This window comes from Helicoverpa armigera, chromosome 13 (assembly GCF_030705265.1).
Source record: "Helicoverpa armigera isolate CAAS_96S chromosome 13, ASM3070526v1, whole genome shotgun sequence".
NCBI classification, from domain to species: Eukaryota; Metazoa; Arthropoda; class Insecta; order Lepidoptera; family Noctuidae; genus Helicoverpa; species Helicoverpa armigera.
The window spans coordinates 4,076,319-4,096,338 of NC_087132.1; the positions used below are offsets into that span (position 1 = coordinate 4,076,319).

The 20,020-nt window shown below is 36.3% G+C and overlaps 2 protein-coding genes across 4 annotated transcripts in view; both read right to left on the bottom strand.

Moving 5' to 3' along the window:
* The window catches only part of LOC110384364 (RNA polymerase II transcriptional coactivator), a 132,280-nt gene that overhangs the window by 86,106 nt on the left and 26,154 nt on the right, over positions 1 to 20,020 (bottom strand). The gene's annotated exons all lie outside the window — the stretch shown is intronic.
* LOC110384339 (hemicentin-2) overlaps positions 1 to 20,020 on the bottom strand; it is a 54,545-nt gene that overhangs the window by 29,649 nt on the left and 4,876 nt on the right. The window lies entirely within an intron of this gene.

Here is a 20,020-nt window from a genome sequence, read left to right on the forward strand (position 1 = left end):
GAGTCTTTGTTCTAGTTTAATATACATGGCACTTGGACACACGTGTTCCGCATTGTTAATGGCGCGACCAAGTTGTCTGATCAAGTGGCGAGCGCGGTGGGAAGGCGCACGCAGCGTAAGACGAGACCGTGGGAGCATACGGGTCGGCTCCACCACGCCGCGGCTCGGGTTGCTACCACCACTCTCGCAATCTCATTACCGATATATTCTACAATCACTTGTTCTCAAAACTCTATCTTTACCAAACGGCGAATGAAAAGCTCAAAACAATACCTCGTATAAATAGAGATATGCTCTCAGAGAACAGGCTTCGGTTATTTCGCTCGACCCTCGAAAAACTTTACGAAATGAATACTTGTTTTTCGAATTCAGATACCAGGCGGTATCATACTTCATCCCTTATTTGATCAGCCAAATGAGTTTTTGAAATGAAATTCAAGTCCTAGATAAATCCCTTACAGGCACGCAAGCGGCAATCTAATAATTTCATCGCATCCATCCCTTTGCAAACAAACAATGTACATAACATGCTCCTGTTCCGGCGAGGACCACTTCGTATAAATAAACACATCACTGGAACACATCTGGAGTAGTGTTATTGAATGTCCAACTTTTGAGCATAAATTAAATTTTATATGAATCAGCGAACATTCACTTTTTGCGTCACATGTGAGTATGTTGTGGTGTTTGGAATCCGAAAGTGTGTTAAGTGCTAATCAATGCTATTCGGAGTAATCGCTTTTTGAAATATCAACTCTTTTGACCCGATTGCAGTGCTTTTAATTGGCATTTGTTTAAAGAAAGAAAAAAGACATTAGTGGTATTAAGGATTCTTTCTGTGAAGCGCGGAAACTAAAGCTCCATAATAAAGCTAAGAGCCTTAATAAAATATAGGTATATGTATAAACTATACTGATAGTTATCCATTACTGGATTTAAAATTAAAGCAGTCATTTATATACGGCTAATAAAATTAAAACGAATAGTGAAACGGTTTAATCTTTATTGCGATGGGGTCGTGTGGTAACGAAAAATAAAGAAGTTTTTTAATCGTTCATAATCTAATGGCAAAGGTAAAACATTGTATGTAGTTCCTAGAGTATTCCGAAAAGTATTTAACATTTAATATGTTGAGTATTGTTACACATGAATTCATACTAAGTAAGTACGTGGCTTGTTAAAACTTTGTGCTCGCTAAACAGTTTCAACTATCAACTACACCGAAGCGCGAAGGCGTCAGAATTATAATTTAGTTGAACACGATTAAAGGCTCGAGCAGACCGGATGCGTATGCGTAACCATGAGTTGTAATGTATGGAAATGTATGAGACAGGCCACACCGCTTGCGTAACTACGCGCGTGTCTACGTTACGCAAGCGGTGTGGCCTGTCTCATACATTAACTCATGGTTACTCATGGTTACGCGTGACTACGCGCGTGGTTACGCATACGCATCCGGTCTGCTCGAGCCTTTAATGCCGATGAGTACTATTTGTGTAGATCTAAGCTACTTAAGTTTAAAGCCGTGAATACTGAGCTTTTTTAATTAAAGACTTTTTAGTTTAAATACCTATACTCGTAAGCAGGTGCCGGTTTTATGGTGACTATATAAAGACTCAGAAAACCATCAGAAAATTCATAATAGGACTGTAAACTGCTGGGAGAAAAAGCAGATGTATTACAAAGTTGCTTGATAAGGTATTTATAGCTGGATAAACAGCAAGTTGGCCACAAGCCGTGCTAAGTGCTAGGTCTTGGGGACAAACAGTTCCGTGTAGGTAACGGTCGTGACAGTTCGCTTGACGCACTAGGTGACTACTGTGTACTGTGTACCACCAATACCGTTCGTTCGGAAAATATAGCACCAGCAAAGATGGCCGCCGCGATTTAAGTACTTCATGTGAATGTTAACACTTTTCCGATAATTGATTCTATATTTGAGAGAATATTTTTTTCACAGAGCTCCCTTTTTTAATAAAAAAGTATGTTCTTCTTTTCTTTTTTCTTGTATCAACTACGCGGTTATTGATGCATATCACTTATAATGAAGACTGTAAAATGTATCTCTCAAAAATAACAGTTCAATAACCTAATTAATAGAACAATACAATAGAAAGAATCTATTATCACGTCCTTCATTTACGATTTCACAGTAAAATGCTTTGTTTAATCGCACGATATCCAATTGTCGATTCATTACTTCATTAGAAATTGCAACTAAAATTTAATCCGAGTTACAGTGTGCTTGTTTCAATATTAAAATTGTTTATATCATTAACAATACGTTAAATGTTATTAATTTCAACTGGAATATAATAACATTGTGTTGGTATTAATCCGATGTGTGTATTGTACGTGCGAGTAAACAAAGTATCGTAAAATGCGATTTTATTTGTAGCCAGCATTCACTATACAGTACGAAGTATCTAGTTTTACTTGTTTAAAACTACTAGAGCGATTTTAATTAAACCTACGTACGCTTTCTGTTTGGTATTCTGGAAACGTCTCCAACTGCCGCTCCCCGAAATACATGTCTATGAAATTAGACATTGTGCTCACACAACATTTTTGCGCAAAGCGAATAGTTAACATGTGCAATATTCTCATAGAAAATATGAGTTTTCTGATGCCATGACACGGGCATATTTGCTGCATGTGAGTGGTTTATGCAACGATAAGTTAGGTACAGGAAGAATAATTTAACTGTCACTAGAGTGCTTTGGCCTTTTGGTCGATTTTCCTAGAATAAGTTATGTCATATGGCAGCCGATGTTCAATTTTCTCGCTGCCTTTAATACTCGCACTCTTAATCTTACTGATATGCTACTCTTATAGATTACAACGGTTTTATCTAAAGTCTACTAGCTTTAGTCTGCTAGGGAAGATAATAGGTCGGTAAACCAAAATTAACAAAAAATGGAGGCTAAGGAAACTTACACAATCCTTACATTTTTTGCTAATTCAACGACTTGAATGCTCTTAACTTTATATTTAAGCCTGAAAATCTTATCTCAGGTCAGGTAATGAGATTACTGTATTCATTATTTTCATGTTTACAAAATAAAGTCAGCTTAACATTTTTAATTATCGTGTCGTGCTTCAATGAGCTTTAATTTCACGCTTTTTCAGTCTTCTGTGGAGGAAAAACTTCAGTACAAATACTTTTGTTTTGGAACATTTGCTACCTCAAACATTAGATTATCATATTTAGAATTTTAAATCTTACAACCTCAATCTAGGTGATGCCAAAATCATGTCCTATTTGCTGTACATTTATGTACACAGGTGCTCCAAAAACTAGGCAAATCCGAGAACCGTTGTGACAGTTCAGCCTCCCATCATCGGCTTATGCCGAGTTCACCTCAATAAGAGCTCACCAAAGCTTGAGTGTGATATGTGACCCAATTACACAGCATTTGAATCTCTGAGTAAGGTGTGAAATAATATATTAGAAATTAAAAATCTATTGCAGTAATACCGGAGAGTATTTCAGACGCCGGAAAGCCCAAAGGCGTTATTCGTCATTCAAGCATGGAGGCCGTTCCTGCTTACGTCTCGTGGGCGTTGAGCTGCCACGCGCGTGAAACGGGCAAACTGCGAATCGGCAAAACGTCGAACCGAACCTACAACCAATGTCGAACACAAAAAGATTCACCCAACGCGCATAAACTGATTTCAGTTTCTTAAAACTACACACAATAAGAATATCCAAAATATTTTCAGTCATCGAGCATGAAAAAACACAAAGGAGTTTTCAAACCATTTTTCTATTTACTCCTTTATTTGTTCCACAAAATATTGCAATAGATATTTTTATTTGCAATCGGTTCTAATATATTGTCCATCCAATAGATAGAATAATAAAAATATTTTTTATTCTGTTCAAAAATGCCCTTTCCAATAAAAGCGTATTTATTTACAACGCACATTTTCGGATGGCCAAATGGAAACATTAGAAAATTCGACTTTTAAAATAAAGTTAATTACAAAAAAAAAATACAGTAAAATGTAGCAACGGCATTATATTTCGTAATAGATAACATTTTCATCCATGTTTTATTTACGAGATATTATTGTTATATAAAGTTAGCGGAATTACATAATATTCCAGCAGTATTTTGTGAGGGGGTAGCATGTATTACATAGATTAGACCGTAAACACGTGTACTATCGCGATCATTCGGTCCCATTCCTAACTTAATTTGTTAAGGGTAATTTTATGAAGCCGTGTTTTGTAACTTGCTTTTCCTCGAAAAGATTATTTATTTATAGAATAGGGGAATTAATTTGGATGTAGGTATACATACCTACGCGGCTGTCGTTTTCAGGACAGGGTTTACAGTATTATGGAAGATTCCTATTGTATGTATTCAAATAGGTATCTGATGGAGGACGAGATGTTGATAAAAATATTTGATGACCTAATCAAAATAAAAATGCAATATCAATCTCAAAATAATAAGCAACTCAGCAAGAGCTCAAAGAAAACAAATTGTTTTAGAAGCCAGGGTCCTTGATTAAGTTTGTATTTTTTGCCATTGAATAAATATTGGTTGATTCGACTTTGAGTGTTTTAGTAAAATATTTTCCTACCCTTTTTTACGATGGCCTTTTTTTCGTTCAGCGTATTGTGAGTGAACTTTACAACTTATATAAAAACACTCGATTCAATAAAAATATTTGAATTGAAAACTATGAGTGCTTAACAGTGTGTATGTTATAAAAATTCCAATTGGGAGTTTTTTCGCTTCTACGTCGATGACACTACGGACAGTGAATTCAATTACTTGAAAAGTAGAAATAATGGATTTTTCTACGAAAGCATTAAAATAGTGTAAAATGAATTAACGAAGCAAAGAATTCATAGAACATGTAAAACATTTAAAAAATAATTAAAAAGTAAACATTGACGTACTTGAAGAGAAAGTTGAGAAACTGGTGCGTTTCATAAATTACCAGGGATGAACCCAAAGCCTTTATGCAGATGATGTATCGCTCGCAGTTTAGTATACCGCAAAACAAGATTGAAAACCCCTCACTTCATTTGTTTAAGCGACACTCATCATTTGAAGAGATATTAGGTAAGTAAGATTTAAATCTAGATTCATAGGTTATATGTATTTTAAAAAGATATGCCTTTAGATTAATTGTATTGCAATGAAAAAGAATTGTAAAAAATGCCCTGAATTACGCCTTTAAAAGAAAACAGTAGACAATAATAATAGTCGCTTTGATATAACCCGAACTGTATGCGCTCAGAAAAGAGCAGCAATAAAGAACAAATAATAATATCATCATCCCTTCTGTCCAAATCTGGATCACTACAATAACGCCTCTCATAATACGGTTGAAGAATGACGAAAATCCCGCGAAAGCAAAAAGGACATCAAAGAATATCAAGTATTGGCGCTATCGAGTTATTAACTCAAGAATGTAGACTCAGCACTACTTAGCAGTCAGTCATTGTGGCCAAAATTGAAACGACTATCACCTGAAGAAACTCTCATAAAGCAGTTCTGTGTAGGGTTCACGCCCTTGTAAAGAGCTGTAATCTGAAGTTTTCCAGAATTCCCCGAAGTAAACCGACAGATAAATGGCGTAAAGTACATTAAAGTGGCCTTTAATTTAAAGACAAGTTTACAATTTCACGTCTCGGAAACGTCACTCAGCCTAATTTTCGAATTAAGGTTTAGAACACACCTTGCCGGTACCGTTAGAAAAATATTTTTGGTAGCTGTCACTTTGCTTGGTTTCTATGGGCTGTTGTGTAGCGGTAGCATGATATTTTACAATATTTATAAGCCAGTATTTAGCACAGCTTGGCCTTTTAACCGTGCCCGGCACGAGCTTGACCGGTTTATGCATTACAAATTCCAATGGAACCTTGGAATCATTAATAAGTAAATGATATTCGTACAAATACAGTCTATCCAGAGAGTGCAGTCACAAGATAAGGTTTTTCTTTAGAAAACGCGAGTCTAGAATACTAAGGCAGATTAAAAATACAGAGCTTTATTTAATTGGTTAATCCGAAATTGTTAAAACGGCAACTCAAAAGTCTGTACCTGTTTTAATGCACATCAATTATTCATGAAAACTTATTTATTTATAAAGATTGAAATAGACTTATTATTCAGAAGCTTTTAATATTTAACGCTTTGTCTCCTTTCGCTAAGATTGCTTACTTTATTATTATTATTATGCCAAAACCTGCAAGCGACATTTGAAACAAATACATTTTTGATTTCCCCCAGAGGGCCAAAGCCGCGTGGTTGTGGAACTTGGGCGATAAAGATTATGTTTTACAAAAATGTTTCGCTGAAGCTGAATGTATCTTTGTGTTATTTACATAATAAATTGACGCGGACATTTGTGTCGGGATAACGGTGTACCTATTATAAATCTCGTCTCGCGTTGTATTAACTAAACCTCCGTGCTTAAAGTTGTGCAAAATGAGGTTTTAAGCCTCGAACCCTCATCCTGCACATTTAAAATGATAATAATATCCACATCTAAAATGTGGAACTCATTCTAAATTATATTTAAGTAGACCCATCTGAAATATTATTTATACGTATTTGAGTTTGCCTCAGGTAAGAAGGTACACCTTACTTTCTTTGTTGTATTCAGGAACAACCCAAGTCCTTTTGTCGTTACTTGCCTACCTGCTCGCAAATAGGGCCTCATAGAAACTCGAGACGACATTGTATAGGAGTATACACTTGGCAAAATTGTATATTGACACGGTATTGTAAATTGACACGATATTTTCAAATATCGAATAGTCACCAGAGTGCAGATGCATTCCAAGTCAAAACCGATCGTATGCTCTCAGGTAGCTTAAACATGGAACATCTATTATTTAAAAATAGTTTAAAGCTTCCACAGCAAATTGAAAGAGGGCTGCAATAAATCAAGTAAGTATTTGTTGACTGATACTCCTTAGCTATACGGGTACTCTATAATATATACACCTGTGGTTTGGTGTATTTGCGTAGCAGTTCCGTAAACAAGCGAGAAGCAACTAATGCATGAGACTCATGATACGACATTAAATCACTATGATCGCTTACAATGCAAACGCTGAAAATGCATTCAGTGTACATTTAACAAGCTACAGTACGCGTTTACTGTGATGGAACCGCGTTGGTACACCGAGCACAATGCTAGTAGCTACCGAATTATTGTCTACTCTAAAGCTCAACGCGCTCCAAATATACACCAAAATCTAATAATAAAAGAATATTTATGAACAGTACCCAACCCAAAAATAACATCGCGACATTTCCCGAATATCCCCGGAAGTATCATCTTTATTTATAAGAGTCCACTCCATCAAAGTTTAAGAAAAGGCTATCAACAAAATATATCGCGTGCGAACGAGCAATCTCAATCAACATACTCATACATATGAGTTAGAATTCCAGACAGTTGCCGACACTGCCTACACAACACACATCAACAGAATGAAACTTTAAAACTGCCGAAAGTTGTTATCCAATTTTAATTAGTGTTGCTAATATTGGCATGGCGTACAGCAAATTTCCTAGGAGCAAGTTTTGTCATTAGCTAGATTGGATTGCCACTCGACTTGCTGCTCCTGTCATTATCGGCCAAGTACATGAATAAATTGGAAGCTGCTGATAACCTCACCGGATTGCGTTAATACGAATATAATTTAATATCTTGTATAGGTGTTTATGAACCCACAGAAGGCTGTGTTTCGAAATTCGGTCAATGAAAATTAAATAAGCTCTATTATAAGAATAACAGAACTATTGACATTATAAATAACAGCCCCCTCACTGGGAACATCAAAATTTAGGGTAGCTTGAGTATCAGTTAAATAACTTTGAAATGAAATTTTATTACAAAAATAAACTAGTAGAGCAATTTGTTAATTGAAAATTGACGATGTTTTAAAGGCAGTTTAACTTTATTTAACACAGCTCTAGACAATTGAGTAAGTTTGGAAAGTAGTGAAGGCATAGTGTAAAACACAAGAAAGCTATCAATCTGTAAAGAAAGTTTTGGTCCACACATTGGCCCACTTCAAAAGTGATGGTTTAGATAACAAGTTCAAAGTGTCATTAGACAGGAACTATTAACGTCGCCATGGGTGCGATATTTATGAACGTTTTTTTGCTTAGCAGGGCCGACATGTGCACGGAACGAAGGGCGACGCTTGGTAAAAAGCTAACATGTGGCGCGTTCTCCTCACGCGGCGACGACACATCCGGGACAGAATCCGCTACACCCGACCCCACTCCATCCTCGCTAACCAATCATTACTACGTTCAAACAAACACCTTATCTTTTCTATTAGAGCTTTAAGTGAGTACTTCATTAATCAACAAAATATTTGTTTCAACTTATGAAATATTCAAAACGGCGATTGTTTAAATATAAAAAATAGCACCGGCTAGGTCAGAAAGCACTGTGAACTCATCAACAATACACAAACAAAAAGGCGAATAATGAAACGCACTGAAGACAAGATGACTGATGAATATTTATAATATTTCAAGCTTAGCTAACACTGTCTGTCTCTTGGTTTATTACTCGTTTCATCTTATTCAACAGGGATGTTAGTTTCAGATTTATGAATTTCGGGATAAAACGTTGCATAATATTGATTTATTAGTTAAGAATATTACGGTAAGTACCTCACTATTAATTTGGTACGTTTAAAGTGTCGAGCCACGTCGAGCTTTTGCTCGCTCTGGCTGATCTGATTCTGTGGGCAGGGTTCAATCCGGATTAAGTTTAATTTTTAAGCCTTATCTTATGTTTAAAGCTCTTTTCACGTATACGTGACTGGAAGATAAGGCCATTTCACCGAGCTTTGTTTTTGTATTCAGGCGTCATATCTGTGATACCGTTACGATTCGCCTCGCTCATTGCCAAATAGCTGCGAGTACGTTAGCGCCGAACATATTGGCAAATGGTTAGTGCTTACTTCCAAATCACATTAACTATCGTGCTCCTAATCTACAACATAAACCTCGGATTGAGTACAAACAAATAGCTTGGGTTCTATCGAGAGGGGTAATTATTGAGATTCCGTTTGAAATGAACGCAGCGTGAATGCACTATCAAATGCCAACAAAACAAGATTATCTATCAAAACCTTGACAAACGAGTGGAGCATATGGCACGGCAAGATGACGCGGTTTGGCGACTCGTTGTGCCCATCCACACTATAGAGGAGGCATTATGCATAGACTGCGGCCGTCAGGTAAGTAAAACGATCACGTTTCGGAGCGGCTGCGTCTGCGCCGGCCGCATGCGCTCGTGAGTCCCTACAGCTTGAGTGGCACGCAGTGCTGCCAATATCTAAAACCAACTATACATTTTATTATTAAATAGATAGAGCTAAACTATTTGAAACTTATTTGGCCAAGAGAGTTTTATGTAAAGGTTATGAGTAGGAATTCGACCAAATTAGTAAAAGTTCGCCGTATAATTCAAGGTTGTTTATTACTGTATTTTCAGAAACCAGTTACAATAGAACTGACCTTATTTGAAATGAATGCAAGTAAGTACCCACACTTATGTAGTACAACAAAAAGAAGTGTGGTTAAACTCAATTAAGGTTAATAATAGATTTGAAATAGATATTGCAAAATATTATTGTAATGTAATCAGCGATGTTTTCACTGTAAACGAAGGAAAGAAAGTTACAACCTACATCTCAATTCGACTTATACCGTTGGCAGCACTGTTTATTCGTAGAAGCGATGTTGCATGGCTACATTCACGTGCGAGAGAGACAGCGGTGTGCTTTGCTGAGGGAATGAAAGGGACAGCAAAGACTGGCTGGGCAGGTAAGCCGGCGCGGGCGCCACACTGCGTACACCGAAATCACGAAGCCAGATGCATCGGCCGTCTGTTCACCACTCAGGTAGGTATACGTTTTATAAAACGTTCGAACTTATCTATATAGAACCTACTCAACTTTAAAACACGTTGCGTGGGCCGCGTGGCCTTAAAACTGATTTAATCTTTGTTCGCAAATTCTTCTGCTATAGCTATTCTATTAATATGATGGAATTTTGGAAACGATTTTATGTGCATTATCAAGAAGAGGTGCCAAAAATATTTTTTCATTGACAAATAGGTAAAATTAAGTAAAGCTTTAATTGACCGAGCTAAAGATGAAGAGCTTTAATCCATTAAGAAGAAATATGAATAAATAATCTTATTTCCGTAGAGAAAATCAGTTTTATTTTGATAATTAAACGTTGCATACCAGTTAATATTCCACTTAGCTCAGTTTTATTAAAGTTTTAATCAAAAAGCTCGGGCCTCGGTAAAGCAAGAAAAGCGGAGCAATTCAATTGGTCGGCACCGCAACGCTTTGGCACACGGCGGGGAGGTTAACCTCCCTTGTTTGTTACTTACCATAGGTTTGTGTGGCCTCAATTACAACTCGAAATTAAACTCGATTACACAGGAACGTGCTAATGATGTGCAGCGTTTTGCTCTCCAATCTGCTCTAATTTAATTAACTCTCACAGTTATCACTCCGATACAGCTTATGACGTTTCGGAGTCGAGAATTCAGAGTTTGGGCTGTTTTAATGACTCCAACTGTACATTTTAACGCGCGGCATAGCCTTGTGTAATATTTAGTTCCCTCGTTGACAAATTTCCTCGTTGGCGGTTTCATTCCACTTCATATAATAAATTAATTACAGTGTATATTCATATTTTATAAACTATTAATCTTGTGACTACCATTTATAACGGTTTATTTTAAGTTGAAATCTGTCAAGAAGAGACGCCGCGCCGCCGGAACGTCTACAAAACGAAGGTTAGTTTTTATTAAACATCAGTTGGGATGGTGAGCTCAAAGTAAAATTGCCTACCAAAGACTAGTGCCGATCCCTGATATTAAATTATTTGATAGAACAGCACGTAATATAATTTCAGGCCCCTACAAGGGAAAACCTAAGTAACGTATAATGTTATCTACTTAATGCTGAAAAAAATACGCTCCCAACGTAGGAAATCCCGATGGCCGCCAGTAAACGGCTGAGCACGAAGAGCGTCGACCGAAATTTTGGATTAAGGACCTCGCGCAGACTCCTCGCCTTAGAACCCTAATTACCAGCTTATGTTTAACCATCCGGCTCTTTAATGCTTACCATCTAAACATTATTTCTGGAAAATGGTTACTTTTGTCAAGAAGCTTTGCGATCTTTGCCCTCCCTCAACTTCAGTATTTATTTCTGTTCAGTACCTGTTAGTACATTCATTAAATTATAAAAATTACAGTGTCATTTGAGTCACAAGGAAGCAGAGCCTTTGATAATTTCTACGTTTGCCATCAAGATAGGTATCCGCCCCACATTCCGCAACGAACGTCGACCATTGTCATTGCATCTGACGTACGCGTAATCAAATTCTGCACTACCTTCATTACAATACGCAGTTAAAAGGAAATGTCTGAGAAAAATCTCAGCACACTCAGTAAGTACATGTTAGACGATAATACAATCGGAAATAAGCTGACGTACACTTCTAAGACTTTTGGTCGTACTTTAGCCTCCGATCAATCAATTATTTCAGGCTTATCGGCAATAAAATAAATGGGCCACTTTTCTTCTAATTTTGTCTTTGTTGCTTAAAACCGAATTCCGTATTTCAATCTATTTTTGGTTCCTTTTCTTCTCTTTGGAAAGGTACTGTGGTTAAACTTCACAGAACACTGTATCGTGTTGTATTTGTAATGAAATTCGTCTTCATCGTTAATAAAATATGTAGTAACGTACTCGTACCTCAACGATAATTTAATAAAAGGCAAATAAATACTTGATCAATTTGGCTGCTTCAATATGAGTTGACAACTCAGTTATGTCAGTTTAAATGAATTCGAGTATACTTGAACGTGTCTTCCTAAAAGAGGTGCGATAAATATTCCCGTCAAAGACAATAGAAAAAAATTGGGGTGTACGATCAATATTTGTGATAAGACTTCGTCTTGGGGGCGTTACGTCATTAAGATACTAAATCCGGCGGCAGCACAAAAACCAGTATCTTTTTCCAGCACACGTTGGCCAAGCTCACACGTGCCTGTTCGTAGGACAAATACCACGACCTTAGAAGCCTCTGTCGCCGGTACTCGCGCAACGCCACGAATACGTAATGCGCGCTCGTATCTTGAGTGTGAGGCAGTTTAGTTAACGGACGCCTCACACGTGACGCGGAACGCAATGTACACAAGACCCCCACTTCCAAACTCTGATGACGAGCGGGACAAAAACTTTTAAGATAATTACAATAATGCTTTGTATTATTTTTTCTTATGCCAGGCGACTACCCCGCATCCTCTGCCCCATCCGTCATCCTACAGGCGTCATTAGCTTTTATGTAAGGACTTATATTGTTATAACTTTGGTTTTTTTGAGGTTTTCTCCCTAACTACAGAGACAAGTATCCACTTGAATATCATATTTTTGACAACGTTGGACGAGACTAGAATTTTCTGGAATATTTTGACCCCAAAAACCTTTCTGCAGAATACGATCTTGTTTTACGACAGGATTTCTTACCACTCATACTTTTCTTCAACTTTCTACAGCCGTAGTTCTTCTAAGTGTTTCTTAATTGTGTTCAAGTTTGGCTCTTAAACAATTCCCGAAAGCGACATTCCACAACTTTCTAGCTGAAATAAACTGGAAGTTATTCCACTTAACAAATTTTGTAGATAACTTCACCAGCGCCTTTTAAAATAAATGCTGGAAAACGTTCAGTTTATGACGTTGTTCTCAAAACCAATGAAAAAGTGATTTCCTTTTATTATTTCGAAATGGAATATAACTTGAGTAAATATTGATATGAATCGGTAAGCCAACAGATGGCCATAGATATATAATGACCTTAGTTATCTCAACTTCTCCGGTTGGTAGCAATAAACTGTTTATGTTGATTCTAATGAACAATGAATAGTAATGTAAGTTTAAAGACATTTTCTTACGCACATTGACCTTATTCCGTTATAAAAAGAAATAAAGTGTAATGAGAAAATTTTGTGCGAATGGGATAGTGGGAACGAAAAGATAAGACACAAACACCCATTGTATCAGGTCGAACACTGGCGTGCAAATAACCGCGCGACTATTGTTTTGCAGACGACGAACAATACACACACAGAAGTACCCACTTACATATGTAACGTTGATGCAGTTACTAGAAAATGGTATGGAATAATGTGGATCACACACGTATACTTCACTTTGTGGCTGCTTGTACAATGAACGAGCATCATGAATAACAGGGACCACGATTTAGTACCGAGGATTCAAAATTAACTTGCTTATTTGAATAGAGTAAACGTTTGCGAGCGTTTCGCGTAATCAACAGGTAACAAAATGCCTAAGTAATCGATTTTATAATAGTTGTTATTCCATGACTTGGAACGGTTACAAAATAAGTTATCGTGCGTCATGCAATGGAAACATAACTCAGTTTAAATGAATTCACCGCATAAGCCAAGTCGTCAAATATCGTCTGCTATAAATCTCCAACGGAACCTAATGTACATTGTGCTTTAAAAACTATATAAGCCTGCCCCCGTTTAACCATCATTTTTTTTCTCTGAAACCCTTCCCCGAAAATGAAATCGGAGTTGAAATAGGGGACCACGAAACACCACGGATTATGGTTACGCTGTGGGACCCACGAAAATGACTTTACTTGAAAGAAAATACATAGTACAAAATATATTTCAACTTTCCTTCACAATTCTCGTCTTCCATTCCTGCGACAAAATTATGAAACTACAAAGCCAAAGCTATTTCAGTTAATAAAGATATCAGACTTCATAGACGTGACCCCTCCGTATCGGGAACTGTACAAATTCCCTCGTGTTAAACATTTTAATTAGTATCAGATACTTCTTTTGGCGGCCATATTGTTTTACTTTCGTGCTCTTCGTTCTTTAAGATATATTTGGGTAGTTTATGTATTGGGCCTACGTCGCACTTTTCTCTGTTATGCGTAAAGCAGAACCAATCTTTATACAGGTACGCCACCACTGTATTGGGCAGGGTGCGGATTTATTTAGCTTGTATTGAATTTATTTATTCAGCGCCTGGAAGATTGCAATACGTTCCGGTCACTTGACCCCCTTCACCGAGCTGACTGTATGACTTATATTGAAAAAAAAATGGAATTTGCATAAATCGCTTTCAGCTTTGTTTTACTGAAAATAAAGTTATGATTTTTCTGTTCATATTTACTTTGAAAAAAAAAGCTTTTAATTTCCATTTTGAACTTACGTATTCATAAATATGACCTACCTGAGTGGAACTTTATTATTAACTACAAAATACGTAACATCGCTTATGTACTATGGGGATAAGAAAGTTGTTCATCTTTTGCTACATCCAATCTTTAAGAGAGCTCGGCCCGAGGCGAAAACCAGACAACTTCCTCTAAAATGCGTGGCCAGAGTGTTTCTATAATAATAATACGTGAGAAAAAATACTTTTGTTGAAGAGAAAACACTAACCTAGTATTGAGGCCGAGATGTTTGAAAGGGCTTTACGTGAAGCAGTACCCGCAAAGCCTGAATTGATTGATTAAATACATTCAGTGAAGCGCTTATTTTATATTTATAAGAGCCACGCTTGGGCGTGCTTATGAATTGTATGGTACGGACTGACAAACGGCAACTTTTTACATGTATACTTCGAACCATTTTTTTTTTTAAGAAACAAGCTTTTGCCCACTCGTTCGTCCGGGTTTTCATGCGGAAGATGGTTTCTAAACTAGTTTGCCCTTTGTGTTGCTAAATTGCTGTTTTTTACTATGCATTCTCAATTTGTGTGCACTTTTGGTAAATAAATACTTTCTAAGTACCCTATTAAGTACAATATTACACATATAGAATTTAATCTGCTATTAGGTACTTAGTTCAAATTTTAATAAGCAATATGTTCGTGCACTAAGTTTAAGGCAGCACTAAGCTTTCGTTAAGGAGCGAAGGCGGCTTAAAGCACGTTAATACCCAGTTGATGGATCTGACCTTCCCATACGTCATGTCGTTTAGGATTACAAACAATCGCACGTAAAACGTAACGTTTCATGTAGGAGAGCTACGCAAACAACCGCCGGGTTATGGGACCTTGTTGCCAGCTCTTTAGTATTTAAAGTGTTAAATAAACAGCCTCAAACTCTCCACCGGCGTATTAATTGCACGGGTTCAATTCTAACTGTTTATTCTTTACGTTTTTACTTCGGATAAACTTCAATTTTATTACCCTTGAGGATTTATTCGTTCTTTTGTCTACGGTCTGTGGAATAATGAGAGATTTAAACAAATCATTATCTGGTCATAGTTAAGCAGGTATTATGAGTGTTTCGCAAAAATAGATAAAGATTTTGTTCCATTTCGATAATAATCTGAAGCTTAAGTAGGTAGGGAGACTACCAGATTTAGGTAAACTAGAATTCGTTGGAATATGAAAAGGACTTTACTTAGGTACCTTACGTGGGTACTCATGAAGATTAATCCTTAAGTATTGGACTTAGTTAAAAAAGCAGAGTCAGTCTGTATTAGATAAAAAGCTTGCCTTATTAATTTACCAAGAAAGTGAAACATTTTGTTATGTTTATGGAATTTTATAATACATTTAATAATAGTGCTCGAACTGATGATCAAATCCCGCGCTCCATTCCAACAATCTTTGCAACACAGTAAAAGCAAAACGTTTTCAAAAGCACTGTATTAATATGGACCTAAAATATTTCATTATTCACTATTTATGATACAGAGTAACTAAAACCGCAATTCAGTATTCAAAATGTTTAATTAATACGTCGCGATTAGGTCGTTTGTCAGTTATATTTAATGTAAAACAAAAACAAAACCGAATTTATCGCCGCCATTAAGTCTATTGTTAGCGAAGTAATTTTAGAAAAACGTTCTTTAGTTTATTTATCATAATATGTTTTTGGAGGTTTCAACATGATTTATCGCTTAAACTCGAATAGTGAAGGAAAAACATGGGGAAACTTGCCATAAAGCTTTAAGAAGGGTGGTGGAAAGCGTCACCTGTCAGAGAGCTTGAATTACAGGCGCAATATACATAGATAAGTTAACTGTCAAGTATTCACTACCATGATTGACGTTCTTTTAAGTAGACCCTGGTGTTCCCTACATTTTTCTTCGTCCTACATACGATATACGTGGAGCGAAGTAATTTTGTTGTTTGTCGAAATAATGACCCCGCCGTACAGTTATTATGTTCAATTGTTTACAGAAGATCAAACACCGTACACTGAAGCGAGCACCGCAGGAAATTATTTTTTTATCAGATAACCTGTATTATGACACGCACATGAAACGTTCATAATATTGCGACTGAATATTTCAGTATATTGACAGAACGCTGATATACCTTTGTGAAGTAGACAGTATATACGCTGTTATTCTATATTATAATATTGATTTGTTAACTTTCCGGTAGCTGTTGCGATGATGCTTTAATTCGAGTTCGCAGTTGCAAGAAGTTAATATGGAAAGCCATTGCGGTGGGATTAAAAGGGAGCACCGACATACACACATGTATCACGTCACTTCCATCTTGGCATTTTCCTTGAGTTTCGTACCAACATCCACATTGGTGCAAAGGGACTGCCTGCTATTACAAACAGAAAAGAGAACCTGTTTTTATGAAAAGAGTGGTTTGCGCTCGTCGACCTTAGTCGAAGTATGATCAAAGTACAGATAAAACATAAGATTAAATAGCCATTGTAGAAGAAAGTTGTGGGTAAATAAAATATGATAAAATACCATTAAAAGTTTCGGTGAATACCATCCGATATATTAACGATGATTGATTGCCTTTTCCATTAATCAACAAAAGTGCTCGTATCTACATATTTCTTGAAGACAATCAACATTACTGTTGTAATTATTACAAACACATTAAGACCGTTTCACCGTTACTTTGTCATTAAAATACCAGCTAATTTATTGTTCTAGGTAACTTAGAAGAAGGTAAAATATTATTAAAATGATTGGAACACAAATAATTTCTAATTAAAACAAAGTGATGCGGCAGTAATTCCTCGACGTAAGAAACGGAAATTGTGCAAGTTATGAAGGCCCCGCTTACGACCGCCTTTGTTCCGTTACAAAATCCTTACTGACATTAGTTTAGTTGACAAGACGGCTGTTGGTCCATAACCCAACTACTTATCAAGCTCTCTACACAAATGGGGTAGCGGTATTACAGTCCCAGGATCCTATCTTGAGTACATTGGTACATATATTTAGCAGCACGGCGACTGGCCGCGCGACGCTAGCGTGATACAATATAATTACATGATATGGCCCAGTAAGTTTAGGAAAATAATCGTTAAAACCGGCTTCGTAGATCTAGATTTAAGTAGCGCGATTTTAAACAGGCCTACTAATTTACCAAGTAAACTGTTTCGTGGAGGTAACTCATGCCTGATATAAAATAGAAAGCAGTTATTTTTTGTTTACAGCAACGGCTTCCATTATCGTTATTATGATAATTACTGACGCATGTTATCATAATCATTTCATCATAGACATATTTTCTTTTATAAAAATAAGGTCAAGTCACATCAATGTAATTATGACTATGCGGTGTAAGCGCATGAATATGTCTGATCATCATAATATTAAACCCATAAATTAAGCTAATGTTAGCTTATCAGCCAATTAGCGATATTTCCGCATCTTACATATCTCCCGGGGTTAGTTCAATATATCCGAGTAAAATCCTTTTACCTAATATTATATATTTAGTTAGATCCATGTACCTATTACAAGTTTTGAATTAATTATAGCTATATGTTTAATATGAAATGAAAACCACCAATTACCTTATTAAATTCGATATCAAATGCAGACTGCTCATATGATACGTGCGCGTCAAATTGTCAATAACTGAGCTAATAATGATCACTCTCGTTAACCCTAAACCGCCGGTTAGTATTAATTATTCTTGAAATGAGTTGAAGCAGTTTACAGTCGTGATCGGGGTTACCAGGTTATTTCGTAACCATCAAGATAGTCCGGTGAACTCGGTGGTCTAAAAGGAAAATTCTACGTTCAAAACCGAAATTGCAATATCGACGTTCTTTTGTTTACGTTTTTAATTTCAAAACTTGACTGTCACGATTGTGACGCACGCCGCCTTTCTGTCCCGTTGTACACAGCAGATCAGAAACTGATTCGTGTCACTATTGTCAATGAATTGTTGCACAATGGAATGTTACAGTTGGACACTGGACACGTATCGCCGGATTAATTGGCTTATTGTGACCGTTGCCACTACAGGCTTAATGTTAAGTTAATTAGCCAATAGAAATTCCTCCTTATATCCTATAACCTTGATGGAGTACAAGAGAGATGGTAATAACGTTTTTAGATTCCTGTGGATCTAAGTTTGAGAACATGATCAGAATTTGTGGTCTAAAAAATCTTCTTTCTTCATTAAATTGCTTGTAGGTATTAGAAATACAATACATAATGTATTACGATGCTGTTTTATGTTGAATGAATAATCACTGTAGGTATTTATCCTAATTATACTCATAAATTCTGTTTACCTTGTATCAATCAAATAACATCAAAGTATTAATGAATGATGAACTTTTATTCTCATTGAACGTCGAAACTAGTTTGGAGTTATTTGTTAGCTTTCTCATGGAAAGTTTAACGAGGGAAACTGTTCTGTAACTGCAATACTTTTAATTTCAAATTTAAAAAGTTGCAATATTCCGCTAAAAGTTTATTTATCACGTTGATTCAATTTTAAGTTCAGGAAAGTCGTTCTCAATACGAAAATTTATTTGTTTGAACGTATCAATGAAACTGTCATTTACAATACGAGGTGGGTGTTAACCAAGTTAATTAATGGTACCAATTTAATACAGATTTTAAGCACTTAAAAATAGACTGTCATGTCCATAATTACGGAAAAATTGCTTCCATTTATATAACTTTAAAGTAACAACGACTTCCTATATCATTGATGTTTTATTCATTATGACATACTGATTGTATTTATCACGTTAAAGGTAAGCTTAGTTGATAATGCCGCACTACTTTGCTGGTATGGACTTAACAGATTACAATATAGTGCGGAAAACCAAAGGGGACTATGGCTAGTTTTCCTTCACCTCCGCAAAACAACAATAGCAACCTTTTCCTAAGCTAAAACAACTTTCAGGGCAATAAGATAAGCCCGGCGCTATGTTTTCGTTTAGTTTTCGAAACATCATGAAAACGTGGAACGAGATTAAAATCGACTTAACTAAGTTTCGATAAGATGTACAAATTGTGAGTCAGCACCGTCGAGAGCTGAAGGTTCAAATTGTATCTTCGCGATATTTGATCAATTCGTTAACCGAATAACATTTATAGGGAAACCCAATTGGATCGGAGGATTACGTGTCGTATCATGTGCTAAAAATAAAGAGAATGTAAGAATGTATGTGAACAAAAATCTTGGTACGTGTATATACCGAGTAAGTCATTAGACAGCAGGTCTTGTACCGCTAGGGGCATAGTGAGCTTATTATGTGCGCTACTGTTGTCTCGTAAAATAATAGGAGCACTGTAACCAACTTCACTGCCGACATATTGTGTTATCATTTCGCTCGATTTATTGGATTATGCAAGAGATAGTTTATTTAGCTGATACAATAAACATGTTCTGTACAGTTGGAGAGAGATAATTAAAAGAATTAACTTATGGGAAAGTAAGAAAGGTTCAAGTAAGGAGGACAGATACAAATGAATCCAAAAACGATTCCGCCTGATAAACGATCGAACTCTTCGTTACATATTCGAACACAATTAATTTTGCTCGAAGGGTATTATGTTGTAAATATAAGTAAGCCCTCTTGCTTACAATACAATAGTTACATACTGTTGGGGCTCTTGGTTGGCTACGGATAAACCATAAAAAAGCAATCGACTTTAAGCATTTTTTTTATTTTGATTAAATAAAGAATGAAACAAATAACGT